Source organism: Macaca nemestrina, chromosome 19 (assembly GCF_043159975.1).
Source record: "Macaca nemestrina isolate mMacNem1 chromosome 19, mMacNem.hap1, whole genome shotgun sequence".
In the NCBI taxonomy this organism is placed as follows: Eukaryota; Metazoa; Chordata; class Mammalia; order Primates; family Cercopithecidae; genus Macaca; species Macaca nemestrina.
In genome coordinates, this window is record NC_092143.1 from 71856772 (window position 1) to 71874845 (window position 18074).

Here is an 18074-nt window from a genome sequence, read left to right on the forward strand (position 1 = left end):
AGAGGAGGAGCTGAGTCAGGAGAGGCTAAATTAACATTGCGACCTCAATGACTTGTTGCACTGAATAATTATTTCTTGATCCTACGTGGTATTTTTCAGGTCCTGATGCTCTACAGAGCAACTCCCTTCCAAGCAGTGATCTAGGAATCCCATCTTCTTTTTAACATCTTTGTTTTCTTGGTATGTGGGTTCCAGTCCACAGCACCCGGGGAAGGAAGAGCTGAAGGCTTGTGCCTGAGTTTTTTACCACTTTGCCTAGAAGTTACAATGGTACCTCGACTTAGAGTTCATTGACCAGGATTAGTCACCTGACTCTGCCTAACGGCAAAGAAGCTGGGAGGAGTAGTCTCATCCTAGGAATGGGAGTGGACCCTGATATTTGTGATCAATAGTAATGTTTACTCAGTGGAAGATATACCATCAGGTGAAGGCTCCTGCTGTGAGGTGGAGCAGCTGCGGGGGCATCTGCCTACAGTTTCCTTCCCACCAGGGACCATGCTGCTGGTTTAGCATCTCCAGCAGGGCATGTCCACCTTGCATGTATGACCAGCTACATGTCTCCCCGAGAGCTTCTGCCATGGAACAGTGAGAAGCAGATGGAGGTAGCTGGTGCCCCTTTTTGTCTCCTGCACCCAGGAAGGTTGTTTCTTATTTCTAAGTTTCCTTAAAAGTTCTCATTTTGCTTAGACCATTTGGAGGGGTAAGGAGGATTCTGGAAAGCTGCTGCTGACTCCTCCGGCTCATTTAGGAGCCATCTGGAAGAGGCCTTAGGGCCAAGGCGGATGTGTTGGTTCCCCAGCCTCTGAGAGCCGTCCCTAGGGAGCAAATACACATACACTCAGGCTATAAATTACTTCTCTCGTTGGTGCTAAATTAACTTTTAAGCCTTCTAAACTCCTGAACCAGCTGATAGCAGGAACCTGGTAGCAGGATGCTGAGCCCTGTGCTCAGCATTGATTAAATATAGATTGCATTTGTTGCAAGATTTAATGCATGCATGAATAGAGGCCGCAGTGGTTCCTAAATGTTGGCCTGTGACTGGCTGAATCAGAATCATCCAGGACACTAGGTAAAAGATTTTCAGGCTCCATCTCAGACCCACTGAATTAGAATTGCCTGGACTGAGGCACAAGAATCTGTATTTGAATTAAGTTCATCACATGTACAGTGAGGTTTGCAATGGACTCACTGCAGACGTGGAAAGGGCACTGAAAGGTTGAGGCTCTGTTAGCTGGGTTTCAGTCTTCACTCTGATGTTGTGTGATCCTCCACAAGTCACTGAACCTTTCTGGTCTCAGTATTGTCATATGCATCATGATGGGATTGAACCTATTTCATTGAATAAAATAGTATTCAGAGCCCTAATATATAAGCGGATAATATATATAAGCCCCGATATATAAGCAGAGGGCAGCTCTGGTGGAAGGAGTGGTCAAGTGAAACTTCTGTTCTGAAAATGGTACTTCAGGGCTGCCAAGAATCCTAGGAATTTCTGTGATGTAGTCTGAAACACTTCTGGGAGAGTGGTCATTAAGGTTCCTTTTAGTGCTGGAAGCTTTTGAGGCCATGGGGGTGCGGCATGTGTCTCTGTCTTTGCTCCTGTCTCTCTCTGCCTGTGCCTTTCTCTGTTATTATCTCTGTCTCTGTGTGTCTATCTTTCTCTCTTCTTGTCTCCTTTTCTTTCTGCTTCTGTCTCTACCTATTTCTGTATCTGCTTCTCTGTTTCTGTCTTCTTTTCTCTGTCTTTGCCTTTGCATCTCTCTCCTAGAAGAGATGAAAGCTCAGGATATACATTTCTTTCCAAGTTCTCAGGTGATACATGGTAGAGATTTGAGAGGAGAATATCTGAAACCCATCTGAAGGAGCAAAGTTGTTCTTGTCTGTAGATTTTTAAAAAATCTTTAATGGAATTTGCAGGTCCAGGTCATGATTTTTTGAAGTTGAATTTATCAACTTACAGGTTTTAACATTTTTTAATAGATGTGACCAAAGTCCTGGTAGGTAAAACAGGCATTTGCTTAATAAAAATGTATGACGTGGTGTAGACTGTGTAAGCAGACTTTTGTTTTATTATTGCATTTAACCACTCAAACGCCCGCTGAATTTCTGATTATTTCTGTTCTGGGGATGCCAAGTATTTATTATATTAGAATGATATGAGATTAGGCACGACAGAACTCCTTTAGGAGTAAGAGGTTTAATGAGGTTCCAGAATTGTCCCGGTTTAGCACAAGACTGGATCCTACGAGATCTGAATTTAGCACATTTAGCAGTTTAATTTTAAAAATAAAGTCACTATTTCCAATATCAACAATAATGACAACTACCATGTGACTTCTAGCTTTCTTAATATTTTTACTCCTAAATACTTTAGGACACAGTTCCTAAGAACAAGGATATTGTGACAGTGTAACCACATATCATTCTAACACATAACTGTAATAAAATTTAGTGAGGTTAATTGACATTAAGATAATACAATTTTCAATTATTAGTCCAGATTCAAATTTTACCAATTGCTATTCATTTGTTCATACCAATACCAATATGAATTTTCATATTCATTTTTGAATTTGAAAGTGCTAGCCCTATAGTTGTAGTAAGAAATAAGTGCCATGAGATAATTAATCTATATATTCATCCATCATTCTATATTATTAAGTAATAATCCTTAGGGATATAGGAAAGTAATTTCTAGGGGTGTAGATAAAACATTCTTTACCCTGAAGATAGTTCAGAGGTATGCTTGGAGGTTAGGCAGAAAATCACAAATAGAACATGTTATGATAGAGAAAACCACAGACTAATATAAAAAGAAGGGGTGTCATTAACAGAAATAAGGAGATCAGCAGGAGATGGTTTGTGGATGCTAAATTGGAGCCTGTCTTTGTAGTATACAAAATAGGTGGAGACTTCCTATGGGCATGTAGATTTGTAAATCTGGGGAGAGATTAAGACTAAAACCACAGTTCGGAAAGTATCATAGAGAGGGGAAAGTAGAAATCTTGAAGGGGGTACATTTTTTAAAGGGCAAAAAAGTAAAGATAGAAAATTAAAAGAAGACAAGATCCAGAAAGACTCCACACAGAGTCTCATATAGGCACTACTGTTCTCATCTAATATTTTTTTATCAGGTTATCTGTTTATTAGAAGATTGGGTAATTGCAATTCATATTTTGCTATGCCTGAAAACTTTTTATAATCCATCTTCTGCTTTCGACTAGAGGGTCTGAAGAAAATAGTCCATGCACAAGTTTAAATAGCAAGTTAAAAATTCATAGTGGCCTTTTTCTGTTGAAATTACTATATGAATCACTATTATTTGGGAGTTTTTTTTTTTTTTTCCTAAAATAGGTAACATCCTGTAGATGTGCTCTCACTATTCTATTAATTGAACTGCTGGCTTGTTTATGTTTTGAGACCTATTCTAGCACTATTAGATTTGCCAGATGAAAAATACAAAGACCAGTTCAACCTAGGATATAATCAATTTTTCATGCTCATTATCATTTAGATGAGTCTCTTATAAGGGAATGGTTTCAGCATGACGCATTTTAATGCTGAGTAACACCTCATTCCTCTAGGTAGTGAAGAGGGAGACTTATATATGCTCTCAGCGAAAATGTTAAGATCTTAAATTACAGAATAAAGAGGAAATCAAAAGGAAATTTGTGAAAACAAAATGAGAGCCAGAGAAATGATAAAATTTATTGCCAGAAAACTTTTCAGTTTGATCAGTTTTTATAGTTCCTTAACCTTCATCATTCTTTGTATGCCTCCTGCCTGTCCTGAAGGGAAAAAGAAAAGCATTCAAAGCTTAGGCACTTTATTAAACCTTTTATAGCTTGACACCATTTGGAACCATTTCAGTATTTCATACTGAAAACAAAGACATGTCTTTCTGAAAAATTAAAATGAAAACAGACCCAATTACAGTGGCTTCAGCAGTCTTGGCTGAAGGCTGAACGTTTGACAGCTTCACGACACAGGCCTTTATCCTTGTAACCAGCGAGTGGCCTTAGAGACCTGATTATTGGAAGAGTAGAGGGTCCTGTGATTCTAGTGCTCTGATTAATCAATTTACTAACACTTCCTAGATCTTACACTTACAGTGGGAATATTCCAAGTAATCACCCCTTTTCTCATTCTGAAATATTTAAGAAAGGTGTTATAATACTGCATGCCCTGTCTCTTAAGGAGTATGATTTAAAAGCTACTTCATAGTTGTGCTTAATTCTTATCTTTTCAAATGAATTTTGGCCTTTGGCTCTGGCTACCCAGACTACAAGCTTAAACTCATATTGCCTCTTCTACTGGGAGCTCATACTGTCCCCTCTCATGGGGGATTACCCAGCGAGGTGTGTGTACATGTGACTCGCAACACATGCAATCCCATCAGACATATGTGTCCATATAAGGGACTATGGAACAGAAGAAATGACTTTTTAGGAATGTGAGGACTGGAATGGGAGGACTGGAATGGGGGAACAAAGAAATACTGCTGCCTTCCTCCAATATCTGTTAGGCTTTTTTTTTTTTTCCCTTAAAGTATGGAAACTTTATTCTTTTCATCATAAAAGCCTCTGGCAGTGATAAGTGTGATTTCCAAGACTGTACATAGCACCAGAAGAGCTCCAACTAATGTGCTCAGCTTCGATTTCAGCATTGCTCATTAGAACAACAATGCAAACCAGCTGTCCCCTGGTGTTTGGCGAAGAAAGATCCAATTAACCGGCCATCATCCACCTGGTTCCAGATTTAGTCCTCTCCTCATGAGTCTGTAAGAGCAGCCAGTTTGCATGAATTTTTGTCATTAAATGCAAGCGGGGGGGTGAGGAGCCATGGTGGGGATGGATATTCCCTGGACTGCTGTGGAGGGTTAAAATAAAGTATAAGGCCCTCTAGAGCTTGGACATCTGGAAAGGCAGCAATGAATTAATTTATCAAGGTTTTGACCTTAACACTGTTCCTTATATTGCATACATCATTGTGAAGTCTGGCAGTATATAATGTCTCTACGAATGTGAACATAGCACCATTTTGGGATGTAATAACTTTTGCTTGGATTTTTCTCTTTAGTAATAGTGAGGTTTGAAGTGTGAACCACCCACGTATATTGTAAATTAACCAAGTACCTAGGCTGGAATATCCGGATTTCACTGGAACTCCTCACTAAAGCTTTCCTTTGTGTATTTGTCAAAAATACCCCGATTAACTCAGAAATAAAAGCAATGACTGGAGCCCTTAAGTCATCATTATTTTATCTTTTAGAGTAAAGCACCTAATTGCTATCTGACCATTTAGGCCCTGGAATAAAACAGCTAATGATATGGCTCCTGGAAACATTACAAGCCTATGTCTTTCTAGAGTAATATCACATTCTCAATAGAGCCATCAATAAAACAATCATTTCTCAGCACTGAAGACTGAAAAACCTGTTGTATTACACTTTCCAATCTCTTCAAAATCACATTTAAAAAATCCATTTTGTTGCAAGATGACCAATCTCATCTGATTTATAAGCCGTGGTCTCAGAGGAAATATGGAATACTTGGAGTTGGAGCCAAGGAACAAATGTGCCCGGTTGGAAGCAGACACTTCCTGAATTTCAAGCAGCTCCCCGGACGTGCTTTAGAATGTGTCAGTTTACAATTTTCAAGTCATGCGGCATATCATCATCTATTTGGCAGCCCATGTACAAGGTAGAGGCCTTGTATCTTCCATTAAAGGCTTATGTTTTTTTTTTTTTTTTTTTTTTTTTTGAGACGGAGTCTCGCTCTGTCACCCAGGCTGGAGTGCAGTGGCCGGATCTCATCTCACTGCAAGCTCCGCCTCCCGGGTTCACGCCATTCTCCGGCCTCAGCCTCCCAAGTAGCTGGGACTACAGGCGCCCGCCACCTCGCCCGGCTAGTTTTTTTTGTATTTCTTAATAGAGACGGGGTTTCACCGTGTTAGCCAGGATGGTCTCGATCTCCTGACCTCGTGATCCGCCCGTCTCGGCCTCCCAAAGTGCTGGGATTACAGGCTTGAGCCACCGCGCCCGGCCAAGGCTTATGTTTTAGGCTTACCTATACCTGCCCTTTTTCTCTGGTCAAGAAAGCATGTAAGTGGATGATTATTTTCTAAAAATCTCCTTCCTTACCACTTCTAATTTTTTAAAAAATTGTGAATTTTGACTTTTCAAACTGTCAAATGATCTTACAATGGTCTGATTTTAGGTAGGTTTTTAGCTTCCATCTCTTTCCTCACTCTTAATAAAATTGCAGGGCATTTGAGAACAAAATCAAGATCCTCCTGATGTAAAAGTTGTTGCAGCCTGCACAGCGCATCAGGGAAAGGGTTCTTCCTAAAGCATCCTGAGTGACGACATCACTGGAGGATTGCAGAATTCAATCCCTGTGTTTTTCTAAAGTTAGAATTTTACATCCTTCCCCTAACCAAAAACAAATAAAGAACTTGTTGATCTTGGATTTCTATGACCTTATAAAATTGAATAAAGAAAATAAAACTCCCCAGGCTATAATCAGAGTCTTAATGTTTAAAAAAATATTCTTCTAGAAGTTATTTATTAGCCATTGTGAATTAATGGGCTCACATTTGGTTTGAGTAGGTCTGATCAGTATCTTAAATACTTTTTAGTAATTCTCAAATATTCTTTTCCTTCCCCATTCTTACCACTCAAACCTCCTGATCTTGAAGATATTCTCACCACGTTAATCAGTGACTTCAGCATCTGTCTGAAAGTTGTCCTCTTTCATGCCTCAGTCCTCTTCAGTGGCCCTGTTTTCTACATAGCCAACCCTTCTAAAACCATGACTTCATATTTTCTTGATGTTCTTATCTCTTGTTACTTTCATATCCACTGTAAGCTTTTCAAAACAAAAACTATTCTGAAGCTTGGGCCTTGAAGTCTGAAATTTTCTTTTATTGTAATCATTTCCCTACTATTTTAACTACCTCTGCTTATTCTTTGATTTTTTTTTTCTTTAATAGAGACAATCTTACTCTGTTGGCTGGGGTGGTCTTGAACTCCTGACCTCAAGCAATCCTCTGCCTTAGCCTCCGAAAGTGCTGGAATTACAAGTGTGAGCCACTGTGACTGGCCTGCATATTCTTATTGATGGAATTATTTCTGCCTATTGTGACGGTTGATGTTTTGTCTGCCCCTCATTACCTGATCTTTTAGATTTAATTTGTTTCCTTATCAGCCCTGATGCTATGTTTAGCCTTAACAAGGATGTCCTCACCAGTATCCCAAAATTCCTCAGTTCACGTCACCAACCTCATTTTTGTCTTTGTTTTGGATTGCTCCTTAACAAAAATTGCTAGAGAAAGTCAGGACGTTAACTCTGAGTAAACTCACACTTATTTTTGGCAGGACAGACCAATATTCTTAGTAAGGTCTGCAGGATGCTTTGTGAGCTGCTTGGTCTGGTGTTCCAAATTTCTCCTCTTAGACTTCTGTTCTAGCCACATTGGCCTTCTTTTCATTCCTCAAACATCTCTCTCTTCCCCTGGGTTAAGGGCCTTTGCTTAGAACAGTCTTTCCTTTATCTTCCCCTAGTTAACTCTTAACCAGTCATTAAGTGTCGGCTTAAATATCACTTCCTTAGGGAGACTGGTAGTTGAGATTAAGCCCCCACTTTCATCTCACCCCTCTGGCATATCCTAGACCATATACCTCTATCACAGTCACAATTTTACATTTATTTTTGTGATTATAGATTTGATGTCACTTGGATGAACACATGGACTATGACTGTTTCTGCTTTTCCTGGTGCCCTCAGTGACTGTACTGTATCCAATAAATGCCTTATGTGGAGTAAGCATAGGAGATACTTTAGAAGTGGCACTTTTATAAGTAGTAACTCCTGAAGCAAGTGATATTTTGACATCTTCAAATATTAGAAATGTTTTCTTTATATTGAAGTAAAATCTCTTTTCCTAACTCTGTTCCTTGGGGTCATTCAGATAAGTGGATTTCTGACATGTTGTCAAATACTCTAGCAGAGTAGAAATACCATTGCTTTGGTGTAAAATCTAGTTGTAGCTACCATATTTGGGAGGGCTTACTCAGTGCCTGGAGCTCTGCTCATCTGTAAAGTGGAAGTAATAATAATTGCTTTACCCAGTTCAGTTTAAAAAGCATCTGGTGAGCACCTAACTGTGTTCCATTTAGTGCATTAATGCCTGGGATAAAAGATGAGTAACACATATGCTATACTTAAGGAGTTTGTAGCTTGTTGGAGAAGTCCAAGAAAATATCCCAGGCAGCCTCTTACTGAGAAATTGACTTGATTTTCCCCATTCTCATAGTAATAAACACTCAGGAATGTGTTAGGATTCAGATTCTTTCCAGCTACTAGCCCAAAGTGAGCAGACAGGCATTAGCCAGAGCTTCCAGAATAGCTGTGACCCAGAAATGTGTCAAGAATCTCTGACGATGGGGTATGTGGATGAACTTGGAACAATCTCAAGTTGTATCATTGGCCACTGGTACTTCGCTGGGGACTCATGGTCGTGGAAACCTGCCTGCCTCACCCTCCCCCACCTAGGACTGCACCATTTCTCCTATTCTGTATAGCCATCTGTGCGCTGATACCTTTCCCCTTTTACATGAATAGACTAAATTTTATCTTTGCCTGTATCTGATAGTGTCTCTCCATCATTCCCTTCATCCTTTTATCAACCACATCAGGAGACGCACATGTGTGTTGATCATTTTTATGAGGTAAGCATTAGGAGAGGGAACTGCAGTGGGAGTATAAGTTGGTAATCTTTTTTGTAAATTGGTGTGTTACCTACTCAAGTTGAAGATTTGAAGATGTGCATTCCTATGACTCTGCATTTCCACACTTAGCTATATACCCGACAGAAGTGTGTCCATATGTTCACTGAAAGACATACTAGGATGTTTGTAGCAGCACTATTCCTTGCAGCCAGAAAGCAGAAACTGCCCAAATGCCAATTAACAGTAGATTTGATAATCAACTGTGTTGTATTCATACACTGCAATACTACACAGCAATGAGAATGCACACGCTTTACAGTAAAAACCTACAATATGGAAGACCGTCGCTTGCATAAGATGCAAGACTAGACAAAATAAATCTAGGTGTTAAAGGGCAGGATAGTGACTACCCTTGTCAGGACTAGTTATTAGAAGAGAGAGCTCAGGATGGGACTTGATGGGTGCTGATAATGTTCTGTTTCTTGATCTGGGATAGTTTGTGAAAATTCACTGAGCTTTACATTTCTGACGTGTGCACTTACTTGTGTGTAATTTCCTCTTTTAATGTAGAGTTTAAAAAGAGTTCATTCTATTTTGTCCACTTATTGAACTAAAAACAGCTTGGATTGTGAGAATGAAACACGGAAAATTACCATGTAGGTAAAGGCACTGTCCTGTTACGCATTTCAAATTGGCACTTGGTTTGAAAAGCAATCATCACGCTAGTAGGGGGTGTCTTTGAACTGATGTTCCACAGATGATAATACTCATCTTGTAATTGCCCAACTCTTGGATGAACTGACTTGGAATCTATTTTCCTATTTTACTCTTGTTATACTTGTTATTTTTCTTTTAACATGGATTTGATAATCTTAAATAGGAAATGTTTCACTTTTTATTATGTAAATTACTCTTAAAAAAGGATAGGTTAGCCACAGGATTGTTATTGCTGCAGAAGATTGCTGGCTCTTCCTTGAAAATCCTGTAAAATGAGGCAATGGGAATGAGTAAGCTTTTAAATGTAAGAGTTACATTTTTAACTTTAAAGTTGTTGCATTGTTGCATTTTTCAGGACATGGAATATTTAAAAGGTCCGTGTAACATTAGGACAATTCCAGATATTGAAGATGGCTTTAAAAAACATGCAATGATTTTTTCTTTTTATCACACATTTCCTTGATCATTGATCTACGGTAGTTTAAAAAAATCTTGTCCTAATAACCATCAACAGCCTTCACAGGATACTGGATTACACAGTGGTATGAACATGAACTCCAAACCACAGTCATAGAGAGGTTCTTTATACATAGGCCAGTAGTTAGTTCTTGGCAAGAGAGGCCCTTGTTCTGGGTCCTTTTCTTGTTCACCTCTGGCCCTTATCCCTATCTAGGGGATAAGGTTTTCACAGGGCTAAGGAATTGTGGTTTCTACTTCTAGAACCATGTCCCAGATAGGAGGGGTCATGGAATTCCCAGCCCAGCCCTGAGCTGCTTCTAGAGCCTGCACTGCTGTTCCCAGTCTGTCCTCCTGCACTCAGATGTCACTGATCTGTGGGCTTCTAGGTCCGAAGGATGAATAAGGAGCAGCTATTTCCCTTGGGGTGGATAGGCGTTGACTGAGCTTGGATGTTTTTCCTGGGAAGGCTGCAGGCCTGTGTTAATGGGCCCTTGAACATAGAGATAGGAGTAGGAAGAGAATGTTGGGAAGCACACTGATGGGTTATTTGGGGGTCAGGGCTTGACTCTCACTATACCACCACCTCCTGTTGAGAAACTCCAGAGACTTGGAGAATTCTTCAGTATTTTGATCTGACCTTCGAAGACATGTAGTTATATTTGCTAAGGTGTGAGGATAGAAGGCATTTTATTTAAGTTTGCCAGGTTGATTTGTGACATGTATGTATTCTGCACATGATATATGGACCTCCATGTGTAGTCTTGTCCTGGACCTTCTGAATGTTAAAAAAGAGTCTGCCTGGACATAAACAACTCATGAACTAAAGGAGAAACACCTTCAAAATCCATATTCAATGGTGAATTTTCACAACAAGTATCTAACTTCCTTTACTAATATAGAGCAATTTTAATGATTCTAAAATGTACACCTATGTTGATCTGATCAATTAGGTTGCAATCTTTGACGGCTGAATTTGGCACAACTAACTGACTCACTGTGTGCATAATCAGCCCTGTTGACCTGACTGGAGAATGGCAGATAGGACACTTTGGACAAACAGAGCCAGCTACTGAAAACAGATCTTCATTTGGGTAAGATTACACAAAGCCCTTTTCAATTTAGAGCTAGAATTATCTGTCACTCATAGATTTCCTGTCACTCTTGTAATCATGATTTAGCAATACAGGTATATGAATAACTACTTTGCATTAGGCACTGGAATCCAATGATGAAGAGAACCTCTGGCCTCAAAATGCTCTCAGTCTGATGGGGGAGGCTATCTCATGAACAGCAAGTTAATTGCTGTGGCAAAGACGGATCCACCAGGCCAGGAGTGCACGCACTGATGGCTGTGTGCTCTGTGCTTCAGAATGTTATGTTCTAGCATCATTCACAAGACTGAGGACACAACATCAAAACTCTATGCCAACAACTTGTTACGGCAGCAGCCTTATTTAAAAATCTACATTCTGTCTCTTTGTTTGGAAACCTCTTTTTCCACATCAATTAGGCCTTTAATTTGAATCTTATTCTCTATTTCAACAAAAGTACATAATGTTGGGTAAATGTCTCCCTTTCTCCACTAATTTCACCTTGTGGTTAAGATACTCGAATAGTCAGAACAAGCCCATTGCTTTAAAAGGATACTTTTTGGCTTATCAGTGCTTAAATTAATTTCTTTATCTGGAATAGTAACATAGCATGTCCTACCTAATACAAATGTGCCTTGCCAAGATAAGCAACTGGGTGATGGGTAAATTCAGGTGTACGAAAAATCCATTATAAATTCCTGTGATTTAGGGCTCTCAGAATGTTATACCCATGATGGTTGACACATTTTTTCCTTAATTGTTCCCATTGTTTCTGTAGAGAAGGAGTGAATGGGCTTGCTTTTCATGAATCTGAGTGCTTGCTATTCTAAGTTGTGATAGTTTTCCGGTAAGGGCTCATGTCCTCTGAAGAGAGGACCACTAATTTGAGATGAGTGCATTTGTGTTTGAAAAGAATTAAATTGGCCGGGCGCGGTGGCTCACGCCTGTAATCCCAGCACTTTGGGAGGCCGAGACGGGCGGATCACGAGGTCAGGAGATCGAGACCATCCTGGCTAACACGGTGAAACCCCGTCTCTACTAAAAAATACAAAAAACTAGCCGGGCGAGGTGGCGGGCGCCTGTAGTCCCAGCTACTCGGGAGGCTGAGGCAGGAGAATGGCGTGAACCCGGGAGGCGGAGCTTGCAGTGAGCTGAGATCCGGCCACCGCACTCCAGCCTGGGTGACAGACTCCGTCTCAAAAAAAAAAAAAAAAAAAAAAAAAAAGAATTAAATTGGAGGATGGTGGATTACATTTTTTATCCACTTTGACTGTTTTGAGAATACTGAGTATACACATCCTGCTATTCCAGAGGAAGCTGTGACATAGTTATGAAGGAGGGTAGCAAGACAACCAGCTCGCCACACCTACCACCCTCTCAATTGCAAGAAATGATTGCCCATAACTATTTGACTTAATCCAAAATTGTTTTCAGGGTAAAATGCAACAAAGTTCAATAATCACTTGTGCCTTGAGTTTTAACAAAAATGTATGGATTTGGGCTGGATGATTATCCAATTGATTTGGATGAGGAGTTCCTTGAAGAGAAATAGATATTTAGAATCATACTGTGTGTACCAAGCTGAATCCTGCTATTTTCACATAACATTTATAATCAGTATCTCTCCATCCCATTAAAACCTTTTTAAAATAGTCATGGATGTGTCATTATTTGATCACTCTATAATTGATAATTGTTGGACACAGAAATTGTTTGCAATTCTAAAATACTTTCTACGGCTTTCTTTGTAGATTTGTCTGCATCTTTTATTTTTTTCTTTAAGATAGCTTCTTAAAGGAGAAATTGCTGGTTCAAAAAACATAGTGTTTTACTGTATGTCCTCACTTACAAGTGGGAGCTAAACGTTGAGTGCACATGGACACAAAGAAGGGAACAGACACTGGGGCCTGCTTGAGTGTAAAGAGTGGGAGGAGGGTGAGGCTAGAAAAACTACCTATTGGGTACCATGCTTATTACCTGGGTGATGAAATAATCTGTACACCAATCCCCTATGACATGCAATTTACCTATATAACAAACCTGCACATATACCCCCAAACCTAAAATAAAAGTTAAAAAACAAAAACAAACAAAATATATGGTATTTTAAAGATATATGTTACTAGAATGTTCTCAGTAATCATGCCAATTATGTTGCTACCACAGATCACCTGAGGTCAGGAGTCTGAGATCAGCCTGATCAACATGCAGAAATCCATGTCTACTAAAATAATACAAAATTAGCCAGGTGTGGTGGCGCCTGCCTGTAATCCCAGCTACTTGGGAGGCTGAGGTGGGAGAATCACTTAAACCTGGGAGGTGGAGGGGGTGTTATCATTAAAATTATTTTCACTATTTTGATAGGTAAAGATATTTTGTCATTTGATTTTATATTTCTGAGGTTACCAATAAGGTTGCATGGGTTTTTATGTTTGTTAATTTCTGTGGTCCATTTTGTGACTTGTTTCTGTTCATGTTCTTTGTCTCTCTTTTTTGTTTCAGTCCTGTTTTTTTTTTTAAATCAATTTTTGTAAGTTCTTCAAATATTATATATTGGGCACCATTTTGATAGTGTTTCCTTTTAAAAGCCAGTTTTATTGAGGATAATTTACATGCAATGAAATATATTTGTCTTAAGTGTACAGTACAATGAATTTGACAATTGTATGCACTCATGTAACTATCACCATAATCAAGATACAGATTTTGTTTACTCCAGAAAGTTCCCTCTTACACCTTTACAGTGAACTCATTGTACACCCAGTCTCAGATAACCTGGGATCTTATATCTGTCATTATAGCTTAGTTTTGTCTGTTATAGAGTCAGAAAGTATATTTTATTTCGAATTGGCTTCCTTTGCTCAGCATAATGTTTCTGAGATTCACCCATGCTGTAGTATATACCAGAAGTCTGTTCCTTTTTATTGCTGAGTAGTATTCCATTGTATGGATATACCACAATTTGTTTATCCATGCACTTACTGGTGGGCATTTGAGTTGTTTCCAGTTTTGAGTTATCACAAATGAAGCTACTATGAGTAAATCTTTGTGTGGACATATATTTACTTTTCTTTAAGGTAAATGCCAAGGAATGAAGTCACAAGGCCATGTGGTAAGTGTGTGTTTATCTTTATAAGAAACTACCAAACTGTTTTTCAGTATATGAACCATGTTACGCTCCCATCAGCAATGTTTGAAGGTTTCAGTTGTGCTTCATCTTTGCCCACACTTGTTATTTCCAGAATTTTAGTTATTTTAGTGAGTGCGTAGCGTATCTCATTCTGGTTTTAATTTAATGCATTTCTCTGAAGACTAATGATTTTGATCTTCTCATGTGCTTATTGGCCTTGTGGCATTTACTTTAGCAATTCTTGATTCAATTTTATTTTTGATATGCTTAAAATTTCTTTAAAGTGAGTGTTACAAATACATGCTAAAATTTTAAGTAATATGGAAAAGTCTATGCTAAAAAATATATTAATCCCCTCCAAACTTGTCTTAGTTTTCTCAGTTCTTTTTTTTCTAATGGCAACCATGATCACAAGTTTATATGATGCCCTTTGTTTTGTGAATATTTTTAATACTAATACTTATAGACTTTATCATATTTTATAAATACACAAGTGATACTTTTTAACCTTTTACTTGGATATAACATATAGAAAAATGCACATATCCTAAGTGTACAGCTTGAGAAAATTTTACAAACTGAACACAGCTGTATAACCAGCATCCAGAGAGAACATCACCAGCACCATGCATTCCATTCCAGTCATTGTTCATCACTTCCCCAAGGGTAGCTATCATCTTGATTTTAACAGTATGGATTATTTTGACATTTTTATACTTTATATAGATAGAGTTACTGCATATACTCTTTGGCATCTGGCTTCTTTTGCTCAACACTTTGTTTGTGTGACTCATTCATATTGTTGAGTGTATTTGTAGATTGTTCATTCCTATTGCCATTTTGTATTGCAATGGAAGGATATATGACTACCTATTTATTAATTTTATTGCTGGTGGATATCTACCTCTTACTAAAGATGTTTTGCACGTATTCTATTGCATGTCTTTTGGTGAACATCGTGTGCACTGTATACAGTTGGATATGTATCTAGCAGTAGAATTTCGGGTCATAGGTAATATATATGACATAGGTGTACTAACTCCCACCCACAGAGTTCTGGTTGCTTCTACATCTTCAACAATCCCAATGTATTTTCTCATCTTAGTATTTTGTGAGTGTTCTAGCTCATTCTCTTTTTTAAGTTTCTCATGAGCGTTTTCTAATTGTGATTTTAATTTGCATTACTCTGTGACTAATGATATTGAGAACCTCGTCGCGTGCTCACAGGCCAGGTGGATAGCCTCATTTATGAAGTGGCTGTTCAAGTCTTCTGCCAATTTTGTTTACTGGATTGTCTGACTTTTATTTATTAACTTGTAGCTCTTTAACTCTGAATATGAGTCTTGTGTCATGAGTTATATGAATATCTCAGTCTGGGTTGGTTTTCACTCTTAATGGTATTTTGTTCATGAATAGAAAGTCTCAATTTTTATATACTCTGATACATACCTTCTTTTATGCTTTAGTGCTTTTTCTCTCTTCTTTAAGAAGTCTTTTTCTCTTAGTTTACAATGATCTACATTTCTTCTCAAAATATTTAGATCTGCTATTTTTCTTCTTTTCAAATTTTGAATTAACATTTTGTTGACTTCCAAAAATAATTAAGAAGGGTTCATTATTTTTCTATTCTTTGGAAGAAGTTTTGCTAAATTGATGTTTTTCTCCTTAAATGTTTGGAAAAATTCACTGGTAAAACTGTTTGGGCCTAGGTTTTATGTGAGTGTGAGAAAGTTAAAATAATGGATTCACTTTTTTTGATGAATATCACATTATTCAGATTTTCTCTTTCTTCTGACAGTTTTAATGAATTGTATTTTTGGAGAAATTTTTCTCTCTTCCAAATTCTCAAATTTCGTGTCCTGAAGGTTTTGAACATTGTCATCTATATATTTTTCATGTCTGTAGGATCTATAATGCTGCTCCTTTTTCATTCCTGATATCAATAATTTGTATTTTTACATTTTTTTTCCTGGATAAATCTTAGGGTTTTTTTCATGTATATATATTTATTATTATACTTTAAGTTCTAGGGTACATGTGCACAATGTGCAGGTTTGTTACGTAGATATATGCATGCCATGGTGGTTTGCTGCACCCATCAACTCGTCATTTACATTAGGTATTTCTCCTAACACTATCTCTCCCCTAGCCCCCCACTCCCCAACAGGACCTGGTGTGTGATGTTTCCCTCCCTGTTTCCATGTGTTCCCATTGTTCAACTCCTACTTATGAGTGAGAACATGCAGTGTTTGGTTTCCTGTCCTTGTGATATTTTGCTGAGAATGGTGGTTTCCAGCTTCATCCATGTCCCTGCAAAGGACATAAACTCATCCTTTTTTATGGTTGCATAGTATTCCATGGTGTATACGTGCCACATTTTCCTTATCCAGTCTGTCATTGATGGACATTTGGGTTGGTTCCAAGTCTTTGCTACTGTAAATAGTGCTGCAATAAACATACGTGTGCATGTGTCTTTATAGTAGAATGATTTATAATCCTTTGGGTATATACCCAGTAATAGGATTTGGAATTCTTTTCTGTGTGAATTGGAGTGACCATATATAGACTCCATGGGAGTGGATTATACAGAATCTAATAATAGTTGAAGAGGCTTTTGTTAGACAAAAGCAGCCCTCTATGGCTTTGAGAGCATTTAACATGTACAAAAGTTTTTTATAGTCAGTCACATGGATCATTTGAGGGTCCTAGTGATCTACTCTGTTCAGGACAGCAAGGTGATATTCAACAAACATGCTTTTAAATATTTGCATTTGAATCCCCAAATCAGTTGTAAATATATATTATGAACTGAGCTGGCTTGACATTTATTTATGTGAACAAGATTTGAGTTGACCACAGCTAATTGAACCCAATGGGATAGTGATCCCTCCAGTCTATCCCTCACCAAATAGGAATGTGTGGGAGCTAGAAATAATGTCATATGAAGAACAGTAATAAAAATGGAATGGCTCTAAAGGGCTTCATTGGCATCTGAGAATTATCCTGTGTTTTCCCAGAAAGCCAAATAACATGAGTAAGTACCAGTTAGAGTGAAGCTAATTTTGACTCTTTGCGGTAATTACAGCTAACATTTATTGATACTTGCTATGTGCCAACCCTGTGCTAAACATTCTAGATAGTTTATTTCCTTAAATTTTAATAATAACCCTATTTATCTAAATACAGTTTATAGATAAGTTAGGAGACTGAGGCTTTAAGAGGTACCAGGATTTTGGAGTCAGGACATTTGGTTTAATTCCCAGCTCTCTCCCCTCCTGGCATTCTATACTTGAACAATGTATACGTTTTCAGGTTTCTCTACTCTCATTTATAAAATAGAGATAGAAATTTCTACCCTTCACCATTATTGTGGATATTAGAGAGAATTCATATAAAGCATTTGTCATTCAATAAATAGTTATCATTATTATTCAACCTTATTTGGCACGACTTGTACTGTATGGTCAGGGACGACCATCACAGGCCTGATTGTTATGATTTGGTGGCAGCTGACTAAGGACGAAGAAATCTGACTTTTAGTTAGGCTTTTGGCTAAACTGAGTCACGTGTGAGGTTTTACTAGGTTTTCATCAGATCCCTAAATGAATAGGAAGGGTCATTTTTGATTTGCGAAACTGATTAAAAAATCAATCTAGTTACTTTGAAAGATATCCTTATTTTCCTCAAGGAGAGGGTATACTTGTTATCTGTAACTAGGGTGTTTGTCCTCTCAGAAAAGGAGCCGTTAGTCTACGGATTTCACACCTTAAAACGGCCCTTTGAGTCAGGAAGTTGTTTAAAAATGCACATTGTTTTGGCCACTTTAGGAACAATGGAAATTTAATGTGTCCCTTAGGCTAGATTCTAAAACTCTCATGACTTCTTTAAAATCTTCTGTGCACAGACAGGGGCCAGGACTCCTACTTTCTAGTTGTAAATGAGGAAC

The 18074-nt window shown here is 38.2% G+C and overlaps 1 long non-coding RNA gene across 1 annotated transcript in view; it reads left to right on the top strand.

The window, feature by feature from the left end:
• The window catches only part of LOC105464603 (uncharacterized), an 87285-nt gene that overhangs the window by 45971 nt on the left and 23240 nt on the right, over positions 1–18074 (top strand). The window contains exons 2-3 of the long non-coding RNA XR_011617052.1: positions 10858–10998; positions 14076–14110. This is a non-coding gene — a long non-coding RNA (uncharacterized lncRNA). The remainder of the gene's footprint in view (positions 1–10857; positions 10999–14075; positions 14111–18074) is intronic.